This window comes from Pangasianodon hypophthalmus, chromosome 19, assembly GCF_027358585.1.
Source record: "Pangasianodon hypophthalmus isolate fPanHyp1 chromosome 19, fPanHyp1.pri, whole genome shotgun sequence".
In the NCBI taxonomy this organism is placed as follows: domain Eukaryota; kingdom Metazoa; phylum Chordata; class Actinopteri; order Siluriformes; family Pangasiidae; genus Pangasianodon; species Pangasianodon hypophthalmus.
In genome coordinates, this window is record NC_069728.1 from 18,328,713 (window position 1) to 18,341,222 (window position 12,510).

General features: G+C 40.3%; 1 protein-coding gene across 9 annotated transcripts in view; it reads left to right on the plus strand.

The window, feature by feature from the left end:
- The window catches only part of sipa1l1 (signal-induced proliferation-associated 1 like 1), a 91,036-nt gene that overhangs the window by 36,604 nt on the left and 41,922 nt on the right, over positions 1-12,510 (plus strand). For 8 of the 9 annotated variants that reach the window (XM_034313640.2, XM_034313641.2, XM_034313642.2 and 5 more), the window contains exon 2: positions 2,741-2,814. The gene's annotated coding sequence lies outside the window, so the exon portion shown is untranslated. Of the gene's footprint in view, positions 1-2,740; positions 2,815-6,884; positions 7,810-12,510 lie in introns of those variants that run through there. The other variant, XM_053242004.1, reaches the window with a different exon arrangement.

Sequence of the window (12,510 nt, forward strand, 5' to 3'; positions counted from 1 at the left end):
GAGATGCGATGACTCCGCTAGGCCTGGCTGATTTGACAATATAGTATCGATATCTCAATATATTAACTTCATGATACATTTTATTTTTAAGAATAGCGTCGATTTCGTCAGGTGCTTTTTCTCTTCGGTGTGGTGTTGAACAGCGTGATGAAACCCGCGGTACTCTTTTGTGGTTTGTAGGCGAAGTGATCGAGTGTGAAGGTTCCTTCCAACAGCAGCCTTTAGTTGTGTTTGTGATCGTCACACGAGAGAGCGGCTACATGTGTGACGGGTTACTGAGGATTATCACGTCTCTGAACCCTGTAGCACGGAATCACAGGGATTAGATAGGAGCGCCTGCAGATTCGCCTTTTTGTTCTTTTAATAAACTAATAACCTTCAGATTCAGAAGAGACACTGATATTCTTCATGTGCGCATTGTCTGCCACGAAGATATTTTATTACTACTTTTTTATATTTATGAAAGCATGACATGTTTTATTCCTCACTCATTTTACATTATTTATACAAATGAATTGAATTAAATATTCATTAATGAATTCTTAGATGCATCACAGTTCTCCCTGGAACCTGTGCATTTTTGAATAATGTTTTCACTAGCTAAAATTCCTGATAAAATAAAAACAACTGCGAAACTGTCCGAGGTGCAGAAAACTAAAACACCCCTTTTAAAAATGCGCAAATATTACGAACAGTCCTAGCATTAACAGTCTTAGATTAGCATTCTAACAGTAGAAGTCATTTTAGCAAGCGTTAATGAAATGGAAATTTCTGAAAACCGCAGAAAGAACGACGAAGGACCGATTTATATTTGCATCTTGATGCTCGGAAGTCCAATCTGATTCCCCACGTTAGAATTACTGACGCTGGTGTTTTAAGGAAGCTGCACCACGACGGAATTTTCTAATCGGAGAAATAAGAAGATAAAGAGAGATGGATAGCGGTGGTCGTGATAAGGACGGACGGTTTTAGCCGCTAATCTGTCCACTCCGTGCAACATTCCAGGAAGCAGGAGGTCGACTAGAAGTGTGTGGCGCAAAGTCTCAGGCTTTCTGAGCTCTAACACTCTCCTTTATTACAGACACTGACGGACAAATCTGTAGCCTCGGAGAAGATTTAGTGTCCAGGGTATTCGTTTTTGTTCATAGTCGCCCAGCGGACATGTTCGTTCAACAACCAGAGAAAGAACTTTCACAAAATAAAAGTTTTTTTTATTTGATTTGAACCTTTTGCAAGTGCGTGCAGTAGTTGATAGATATATTTTTTTAATTTAAATTCCTCACTTGTACAATCAAACTTGTACAGTAACATTAATCAAGTTGTGACCTTAAAGTGTATTAATTCTCTGAATTCCTTTAAACTCACAGCTTAAATCCACAGCTGTGTTTTTTTGTTTACTGATAGTAGTTCATGAGTCCCTTGTTTGTCCTGAACAGTTAAACTGCCTGCTGTTCTTCAGAAAAATCCTTCAGGTCCCACAAATTCTTTGGTTTTCCAGCATTTTTGTGTATTTGAACCCTTTCCAACAATGACTGTATGATTTTGAGATCCATCTTTTCACACTGAGGACAACTGAGGGACTCATATGCAACTATTACAGAAGGTTCAAACGCTCACTGATGCTCCAGAAGGAAAAAAACATGCATTAAGAGTGTTTTTAACTCTTTGAATTTGAAGATCAGGGTAAATTTAACTTATTTTGTCTTCTGGGAAACATGTAACTATCTTCTGTAGCCTCTGAAGGGCAGTACTAAATGAAAAAATACGATATTTAGGCAAAATAAGAAAAATGTAGACATCTCCATTCTGTTCACAAGTTTTCACAAAACAAACAAAACAAAAAAAACAGCTGTGGATCATTCAGGTAACAACACAGTATTAAGAATCAAGGGGATGTAAACTTTTGAACGGGTCATTTTTATAAATTCAGCTATTATTTTCTCTTGTGGACTTTATGTAAACATCTTTTATGTGAAATATCTTATTCAGGTCAGCACTAAATAAACAATAACATGCATTTTGTATGATCCTCTTATTCTGGTAAAATAATTAACATTTTGCAGATTCTGAAAGGGGGATGTAAACTTTTCACCTCAACTGTATTAAAGAACGACACTTTGTACATTTTATCCGTTTATAGTTACATTTAATGTACATTTTATCCATTTATAGTTACATATAATGTTGTGGAACGTCTATGAAACAAGTTACTGCATTTTCTCACTTGCGTTATATTTTCAAAACATATCGAGAGAACATAACAAAACCCAACTAGAGCATCTTGTGATGGAAACCCGAACACATTACCACTTTTTAGCTTTGTTTTGGTTTCCAGGCAACTCAGACACGGACTGGGCAGCACACTGGAGCTTTTACTTGCCCAGTGAACTCGCTAGCGAATTTATCTTCAAAGACCTTCCCCTCGCCACTTACTTTTATCCTGCTGAGCTTTCTGTCCTTTATAATACGCTGCACTGTGGAGTATTAAATTACTTTTTCATCATGTTATTAAACTCTGTATCTTAAGCATTGTGTTCTTCAGATGAATGATTTTTTTTTTTTTTTTTTTTTTTTTTTTTTTTTTTTTTTTTTTTTTTTTTTTTTCCCTTTCTCCACACTGGCCCAGCATCTCCCACATCACTCTGAGCTTGTTTCCCATTGTGTTCTCTCTCTCTCTCTCTCTCTCTCTCTCTCTCTCTCTGTCTCTCTCTCTCTGTCTCTTTCTCTCTCTCTCGCTCAGGAGCAGAGCGTGTGACAGCTGCTTGAGGAAATTCCTGACCGGTTTCACTTTGGCATGACGGGAATTTTTGTTATGTGAGTAGCCAAGCTCAACACACACACACACACACACACACACACACACCCATTCACATCTCACAAAGGACACACTAAACCATGGGTCATGAATCCGAACTGGGAAATCGATGCTCTGCCCATCTGTGTCATGAGATTCCTGATCCATCTGTTGAATATTTCCAGTTTATGGACTATTAGGAATGTCAGAGATATTTTGTTTTATTCCTTTGATTCATTTTACGTTGAAATAAACACATGCTTCTTTATTTATTTATTTATTTATATATGTTTTGGTCTCATGCTCACGTGTGTTTTTGATCATCGTTTGAAACTAAACCGGCAGGCTGAAGGTGTTATTACGGATAGATGAAGCATCTGAACTTCCTTTCACCCTTGACTCCTTTTTCTAGCTACACCTCCTTTATGGATCACGGATTATAATTCGTGCATCTGATCCTAATGCTAATTACAATTTTTTTTTTTTTTTTTTTTCTTTTTCAAAGAGCCTTGCCTTTTTTGTCATTTGAATATGAGCTGCAGTTCCATATTTAACCCTTACACACTCCTCTCTGTTCTCACACACACACACACACACACACACACACACACAGTCCTGTATGCATTCGGTCTGTTTTGAAATCCATTCTCTAATTTACCGGAATAGAAATTTTCCCGTTTTTGGTTTTCATGTCAAAACAGAGCAGATTGTGGTTAATCCAGTAATAAGATATTAAGCTGTTAATTTAAAAGTGTTGAATGTTATACCGGTCTAGCTGGTGCTGCTTGTCCTAAGGTTGTCTTTCTACTTTCTCCTGGAGTTAGTTAGCTAATATAACTATCTGAATAAAGATAATTTGTTGATGAAATAAATTAATTAATGATTTAAACTTGACAGTAACTCACTGACAGTTGTACGATTTGAAGCTGATCAGCTGAGGTTCGCGTTTTCCTGTACGTCAATTTAACCAAACTCCAGAGTTAATGTAGGACACGAATGTTTTTGCCAGTTCATGTTGGATTTTCATCACACCACATTTTTGTCTAACTTCTCCTGCATGTATTCTCATGTCATATCAGAGTTCAAATCACCTGCTCAGATTATTCCACACGTCGGTTCAGTCATCTGCTGTTTTATTGTGGAGAAAAATGCATCTCTTTTGGCGTATTTTTGAATAATAACTTGTATTTGCGTCACATTTCCTGATTTCCACCTCCAGACCGTGGTCAGGAGACTCCCCTGTTCCTGGAGAGCACAAAACTTGCTGCCACTTATTTTCAGGTCTTTTTTTCCTCTTTTCACAAAGAGGCATTTATTCCACAAACTCCAATACCCATAATGCAGTGCGTCTAATCATTAACCGTTTACTCTCTAACACTAGCGTACCCCGATGTTTTTACAGAGCTCCTATAAGCAAGAGTAGGATTAATATCGTGTAAGTGACATTTCGGACCCAGTGTGGCCAAATGTTCTGTTTATTTTTTCTCCGCTAGCAGAAATAGATACCGAAGAAGCTACGCTCGCTTTGTAGCATGTCGGCTAGCTGGCTAGCTCATAATGATTTGTTCATTCTCCGTTATAGGTGCTTCTGGTGAAATTGTCTTCCCTTCTTCCTTTTCATCTTCATCTGATGAGCTTTCATGTTTTACGTCAGAAGTTACATTCCTGAGAAAAGTATCGTTTGCCATGTCCGCTGATGATGTCGCTAACTCTACTGTAGTAACGGTTTTGAACCTGGAAGTGCGGAAGTGATACACAGTGAAACGTTCCAGTGCGGTTATGGGAAAACGAGCGCTCTTGGAACGCCGCTCAACCAGTCAGATTACTAACGGTTGTATAATCATCGATAGACATCACTGGTGATGTAAAATCACGTACAGACGATTATATCTTTATATTGCACAAGCCTACCAACGTCAGGACTCGACACTTTATTCCACAAATATTATACACTTTCTGACTGGTCCAAAAAAAACTTTTTAGCTATATATTTATACTAGTTATAAAAACAGTAATATGTAGGTTCAGGTATTTGAGTTATAAGGTGTGGAAAGGTGTGAAAGTTGTACCAGACCCTGGCGACACGACGCCATGTGGAATCAGCCTGTTAGATTAAATAAATCATGTTGGATAAAACAGGAGGTTTGGTCCCAGGCCTGGTGGTTGTACCGGCGTCCCCGGGCGGGCCAGAGGGATTTCCCGTGGCTAGCCGCTCTGACGCCAGGTTCCCCGTGCAACCTTGTAGAGCGGACTAAATCTGATTCAGTTGTTTGCATACCTAAGATTTACTCACTCAGGTTCAAGGTCACAGCCAAGCAGAAACAGATGGAGTTATAACCAGGACGTAATTCTGTCTTTACAGTGGCAGCAGCAGGACACGTTTATGTGGAGTTATTTTTTTAAATCATTGTAACTACAGCGGCATCATATCAACAAAAAAATTACACATGGCTGACTCTATTACTAAACATTACAGGGATAATTCACAGTGTATTACTGCATAGCTGGTGAGTCAGTCATGTCCCGGTTAAAGACAACAGTCTGTGATGATTTGACTTTTCAGAAAAATCTTTTAGAAATGAAGGTTTGCCGGAGTCTCGTGCAGTTTTTTTTTTATTTCTGATATCAGTGTCGCAGAAATCAATAATGAGATAATGATTAACGAATCAGTTGTGCAGTCCTGGTTTTAAAGTAGTGTTGTGCAAAAAAAAAAAAAAAATGGCACCGTGTAACCATGTGGAATTACCCTGGATTAGTTTTACTGTTGAGTGCAAAAGTTTACACACCCTAAGGACAAAATACAGAAGACACAAACGTTACTAATACCAGCAGTTTAATTTATGAGGCTTTAGTTTATGGACTTTCCTTCATTATGACAGGTAATAAAAATAGTGAAAAATAATACTGGGAGTTTAAAAAAAAAAAATAATAAAAAAAAACACTTCCGTCTCCCTTTCTGAATTTATTAAATATTGTTTTGTAGCTTGTTTGTTCAGCTTTTACCCTGTAAAATCCACCTCTAAGCTCTTTTATGTTCTGAACAGCTTCTGTATTGTCTGATTTGTTATTCGAGATGGAAAATATATCAGATATGGTACACCACCTTACTAAAATCTGGTTTATTTTAGTTCTTTTTAAATTTCTATTCATTTCTTTTTTATAAAATTGTTTTGTTGTATCATACGCAAAAATGTTTCTTAGTTTACAGATCTATTTTTTTAAACTTGTCACTCATATAATGACTTACAAGAATACAATTCCAAAACCATAGATGAAGACAAATAACATTAGCCATTCATTCAGCACAAAAGTATTGGTGCCCTAAAAAAGCAGGAAGAGTTAGTGTGCGTCTGTGGTAGCTGATGCGCTGCAGTGGCTGAGCTGCGTTACTGGGATGTTTAACACATGCCGTGATGAGGAGGCACTCTTTCGTCGTTCAGTCGCCATTTTGTCGTTTTCAGCTCTCTTTGAGCGTTGCCTTTTATGGAGTTTTGTAGGCGTGGCTAAATGTAAGTGTGCAGTGAATCTGCTTGGTAATTTAAAGCTGATTTTTGTTTATCAGAAAATCAGAAACCTTTGTGAATCTGGCTGGAATTACTAGTTCGCTTTGTCCTACGAAATCATTTACACACAACTTTGATTTTGAAAAGATTGATAACCGAGCGCTAACGCCAGTGTTTTTGCGATTAGCAATTACTAATCTAAGAAGCACTGACGTCAGTATTCAACCATGTGTGGGGAATTTTATTACAGTTTGTTCAGCAAAATCATTTACATTTTTTTATTTTTTATTTTTAACCTCTCAGTTGTTATATTTGACCTAAGAATCAGGTTATGGCTTCTTCAAAACAATTTTGTTTTAAGATTAAATATCTAACTAAATATCTTTTTGTAAGCTAGGTTTTCAAATAGGGGTATTTTATTATTATTATAATTTTTTTTTTATTCACCCCAGCGTTATGGGGAATACAAACTTTTGCATGTAACTGCCATCTTTGTTGAATTGTTTTGGCATGCAAGCTGTGCATATTCAATTGTTCACATTCATTGCCATGCTGATGCGTTCCAGATGTTGACTATAGTGCAACGTCATGATTCACGCTGGCATGCGACGGGCGTCGAGTCGCTGTATTTCACCTCATCGCTCTTGTTGATAAACACCAGCGAGCGAGAAACGGCAGCTTGAATACCGTACTAATGCAGTACACGTGGGGTCTGCCAGGGGACACCACCTTATTCCCAGAAGCGCTGGATGTTGGAGCTGCTCCATCACACATTCCATCCCTGTTCTCCAGAGAGAGAGGGAAATAAAAGTGCTGCAGCGAGGACGTGGTCTCAGCACGAACCCTGCTCTCTTCCCTCCATCCTCCCCTCTCTCTCTCTCTCTCTCTCTCTCTCTCTCTCTCTCTCCGCAGTGCCACAAATACCCATCAGCCAGCGCTGCGCTCTGGGGAAGCGTCAGCATGAGTCGCAGATGATAAGCGGATCTGTCTGTCAGGAATGGAAACAGAAGTGTGTTTGAGTGCGGTGCTATGTGATGTACGACAGCCAGATCTCAGGTGTTTACCGCTCACCGCAAAGCCATTTCTGGATGTAATGACTCACACCGATATCCTTCCTCCTACACTGACCTGCTGGAGCACAACGTGTGGCCGATTCACAGCCGCACGGTTCGCGCACGCTCACACAATTAACTCCTGCTTTTTCCCTGTACTTCTGCGGTCCGCCAGCTTCGGAGTGAAATTGTACCAGAATAAGCGACGAGCTAATTCTAACAGCTGATAACATCTGATCAGGGATGCGTCGATACCGGTAAAGGTCCGATACCGCTCTAATTTACTCGCACACGTTAAAAAAAAAAATGCTCAGATACCAACATTCGATACCGATGAGAGGAAATGACGGCGATCTGGACGTATTTCTCGCAAAGCAGACTGCAAACTGTGCGAAAATATCAGGAGGAGGAACTACAGCATACAATACGAGTCAAACGAGAGAAAAATACCCAGCGCTAGGTGAGTGAAAATATCAACTCTTACCCGGTGTGATGTTCTTGATCTTGACGAAGGATTTCGACGCACTGAGAACAAAAATGTACTTAGTATTTCTTGGTTTTATAGATAATTTAAAAAAAAATCACTCAGTCGTTTTATGTAACAGACTGAAAGAAAATGATTTAAATTAAGACAAATAAGAATAGGCATTCATTCGGAATAAAAGTAATGGCGCCCTGTGAAAGGAGGAACCGTGTTAGCCGATGCGCTGCAGTGGCTGAGCTGCATTACTGGAACATTTAGCACAAGCTGTGATTAGGAGACGCTCTTTCACAATTTAGTCGCCCTGAAAACAAATTTTTAAAAAAATAAACGTACTCTACTTTCAGTGGTACAGAAGCTCTAGGAAAAACCCTGCAGCTCGAGGTAGCTAGCTGTTGCACTTCATTGTTATTTAAGTTGAAGTTAACACTAAGCCCCGTTCACACCTGGTATTAACATCAGTCTAGAGTGATCTGATCAGAAGTGGACAGACGAAATGCGTCTCTGTTTGCATCTGGCATTTTGTACGTGTCTCCGCTGACCACTTGTGATCGGATTTCGTACATTTCTGCTGGAAGAAGGGCTTCACGAGCATTTATTGCGTCCACTGCATTTATTCTCACACAGAAATATCCGCGAATCCTATTCGCCGTTTCAGACGAGTCGATTGAATGGTCTGCTAATTAAATGAGACGAGATGAGACGACAAAATAAGCTGCGAAAAGCTGCATCCTTTAGCGTAGAGGTAGAGAACTCCAACACCATTTAGCGCCATTTCCAAACAGTCTCGCAATGATTGCCCTAGCCAGAGAATACGTAATGACGCAGTCAATAAGGTGCGTCATCAGTCGATTAGGGACACGTTGAGGTGCTTCTGCGTTAGCGCTCCAAATGTTATGTGGTCGTCTGCCGTCCCAGACCTACTCCAAAAGTGGTTTGAGTCATTGGATCATCGGACCCCGTTCACACCTGTATTTGGCGCTGTCCATTTACAATAAGATCATCCAGGACGCATGTCATTGCCAGGTGTGAACAGGGGGATGAGTATAGAGTACGAGTCCAGCAGTGTAAGTGCATGAACACACACTTGCCACTGTTTCAACCAGATAAACGTAAACGGAGCGAAATAAAATGTTCCACTGTATACTGTATCAGTATCAGTATGGAAGAGTACCAGAAAAAAATGTACTCAAACTCAGTCTAGGGAAAAAAAAAAGGTATCCATGCATTGGTATGTCTGAGCAGAGATTAGCTGTTTGATCTGCATTGTTTATGAAAAGACAGAAACTTGGACTGACACCAAGTTTTTCTTTTCTTCCTTCCTTTTCTTGTGCTTGTCTGAAAGCCTAGAATTACACGCCGTGGTGTTTGACAGGCTTTTCTGTTAATTGCACCACAGAGTGCTCTGTCTTTCTCTCTCTCTCTCTCTCTCTCTCTCTCTCTCTCTCTCTCCCCTTTCTTTCTCCCACAGTCGTTTTTCTTAGCTATTTTTGGTCCTTTCCTCCCACCGTCCCCCTCACTGTGTTGCTATGGGCTCTTGTCGGAGATGGCGATATCCTTCTCTGATAACGCTCCATGTTTGTCACACAAGTAGCGGAGGATCACAGACACCGGGGACGTACTGCTGTAGGAAAATAATCAGTGATCAAGCGGAGTTGCCCTGAAGCCTTTCATTCCTCTTCAACCACAGCAGTTTGCCAAAGATTACGTTTCACTCATTAACAAATGAAATATAATCCTTTTTTTTTTTTTTTATCCATTTATAGTTACGTTTTTAGTGTCTGAGAAACAAGCGAGTTCCTGTAAACAGTTGTTCCCTCACCAGCCTCTCTTTTTTTTTTTTTTTCCCCTCTCTCTCTCTCTCTCTCTCTCTCTTTATTGAAGTTAATAAGATAAGAAAAAATAAAACAAACAAAAAAGAGGTTTTCCTGTTCCCGAAGACTTTCCTGTGTCGGAAAACTGTTACAAAGCGCTGACACTGGAGACTCCTTCCATAAAGGTTACATAAACATCTCTTTACAGAAAACTTCGTTACACATGTTTTTATCAGGTCGAATGCTGGGTATTTTGGTGCCCCACACACACACACACACACACACACACACACACACACACACACACGTTAAATAGACAGTTAAACACATCAGTGAGCTTGTCCTGCTGAGTGAAGTTAGCATCAGTGCATCGTGCTTGTATTTATCTGCTTCCCCCGGAGGCTGTACGCGTCTGGAGGTAAGCGTGAAGCACAGACGTGAAGCTCAGCCACCCGTTTGTTCCTCTTTCACCCGGTAAACACGAGTTCCTGCGGAGAACGGGTGAACAAATGACGGGTTATCATCACCGACCACCAGACAAACTAGCGCTGTCCCTACGTCAAACCTTTCTCTACTAAACACAGTGTCAACGCTGGACTATGCTGTAGCTCACGGTTCTCTTAGCCCACACACACACACACACACACAAAGACAAAGCTGAGTGTTTAAATCAGTAACAGAGGAGACAGAATGCGAGGCTGGGGAATATTCACACTTGGCACAAACCCCAGGAACAAGAACTCCACGCTTTGTCTCTGCTTATTGCATCACGCTTCATCAAGTTAGCCACATGGAGAAGTGTGCCTTACATTTCAAATTATTAAACTCAACAGCCTGCAGGTTTTTAGCAAAAAAATATTTCCCGATCATTCATTATTTCACCTTATGCATATAGCTATAAGGTCTGTGCTGCTGTATTGTGTCGCTTTGTAACCAAAGTCAGCCTCGAAATGCAGCAAATATTTCAAATAATTACATAACCCCGATCCTGCGGAGATCCAGTGCTGTCGCTGACACTAAAGCTTTTGTCCATTTGAACTGAAATAGCCTTTGTGTTGAACTACATTTCACAGCTCATTTTTTTTAAACTAAATTTGCATGTGTTGAACATTAACCATCCGATCACACACAGTGACTACCCGTGAAACTGTAACACCTGTAATCGTATTGTTGTAATTACGTGTATTTGATTGAAATTAGTCCATTGTGGTGTTATCTTTGTGATTTGTGCGTCTTTTTATGTCCTGCGTTCACACCAGCAGCAGTTCTTCACCTCTCGTCGCCCGTATTGTCCTACGTTTGTTATTACTGTGCGTTCCTGTCTTGAGTTAAGGAAGAATCCCATGATTTCTTCACATCTCAATTTGATAAACCATATAGCTAGCTAAAAAAAGTCTGTAAATCCAGAGATTAGCAACGTTACAAGGAACGAAAACCAAAAACTAGTACAATTTTTCCAGAAAATACTCTAGCTCAGAAACGCAAACAAAAATTGTCCTCAAGTGAAAACCTTCTTTTAAAATGTGCTTAACTGACTAATAATGTTATTTGAAAGTGTTGCCTAAAAACCTAAATATTTTCCTATTACCTAAATATTTAGCTTAAATTCCTGTCCAGGATTGATCATGAAAGTGTTGCGTTAGAAAGCTGCCGTAGCTGGGCAAAATAGGCAGGTTATCACGTGTAAAGAACGTTATTAACTATTTAAAAAAAATAAAAAATGTAACGGTTTCCAACTAAATAGAGCGGGGCTTGGAACACCGTAGCAGGAGTGTTTGCTGTCCAGAACAACGCAAAATGAAATATAAACCGTTTCTAATGCTGTGCGAAACCTTCTAAAACGAGATGTCTGTCTCATCCATACTGACACATCAAATTTATTCCTTTAGCTTTCCTTTGTGGTGATGTGGAAATCTTGTTTACAGCTAATTATCATAAAACCTGGTAAACTTTAAATCTGTGTGCGCAGAAATATTCACAGCCGATGCTAACGTCATGACCTGGAGTGTGAGTGCAGTACAGCGTGTCCTCCGAGCCTGAGCGTTAGACAGCACACTGATAGTTTTGTCAGCCTTAATTCTGGCCTTGACAGTGCAGCGATATTAATGTAAAGACAGAGGACGAGAAGATAAGAAGATAGTTGGGCATTACGCTCTCTCTTCTTACACTGTGTGTGCTAGAGTTCTTACTCACCATCTGGGTTTAAGTCATGCAGCTATAGGATGATGGCGGGAACACCTGAGCCCAACACCGCAGCCTCTCGCATACGGTGATGCGCCCGCACATAACACTTCCCACTGCAGGTGTCCAAACCTCCGAGGTGTGAAGCGAGGGATTAATAATCAGCACGACTCGAACGCAACGACTGAGAGAGAGACTGAGAGAGAGAGAGACTGAGAGAGAGAGAGACTGAGAGAGAGAGAGACTGAGAGAGAGAGAGACTGAGAGAGAGAGACATGCAGAGAACGACACTGAGAGTGAGACACACATGGAGAGAGACAGAAATAGAGAGAGATACAGACAGATAGAGACGCTAAGAGAGACAGAGCACGAGAGACCGAGACAAAGAGAGATGCACAGTGAGACAGAGACACATAGAGTACAATAAAGAGAGAGAGAGAGACACACACACAGAGGCAAACAGATGGTTTGAAAGAGAGAGAGATACAGAGAGAGAGACACACACAGAGTGAGACAGAGAGAGAGAGAGAGAGAAAGACACACACACATACAGAGTGAGACAGAGAGAGACACACACATACAGAGTGAGACAGAGAGAGAGAGAGACACACACACACACACATACAGAGAGAGAGACACACACATACAGAGTGAGACAGAGAGAGAGAGAGACACACACACACAC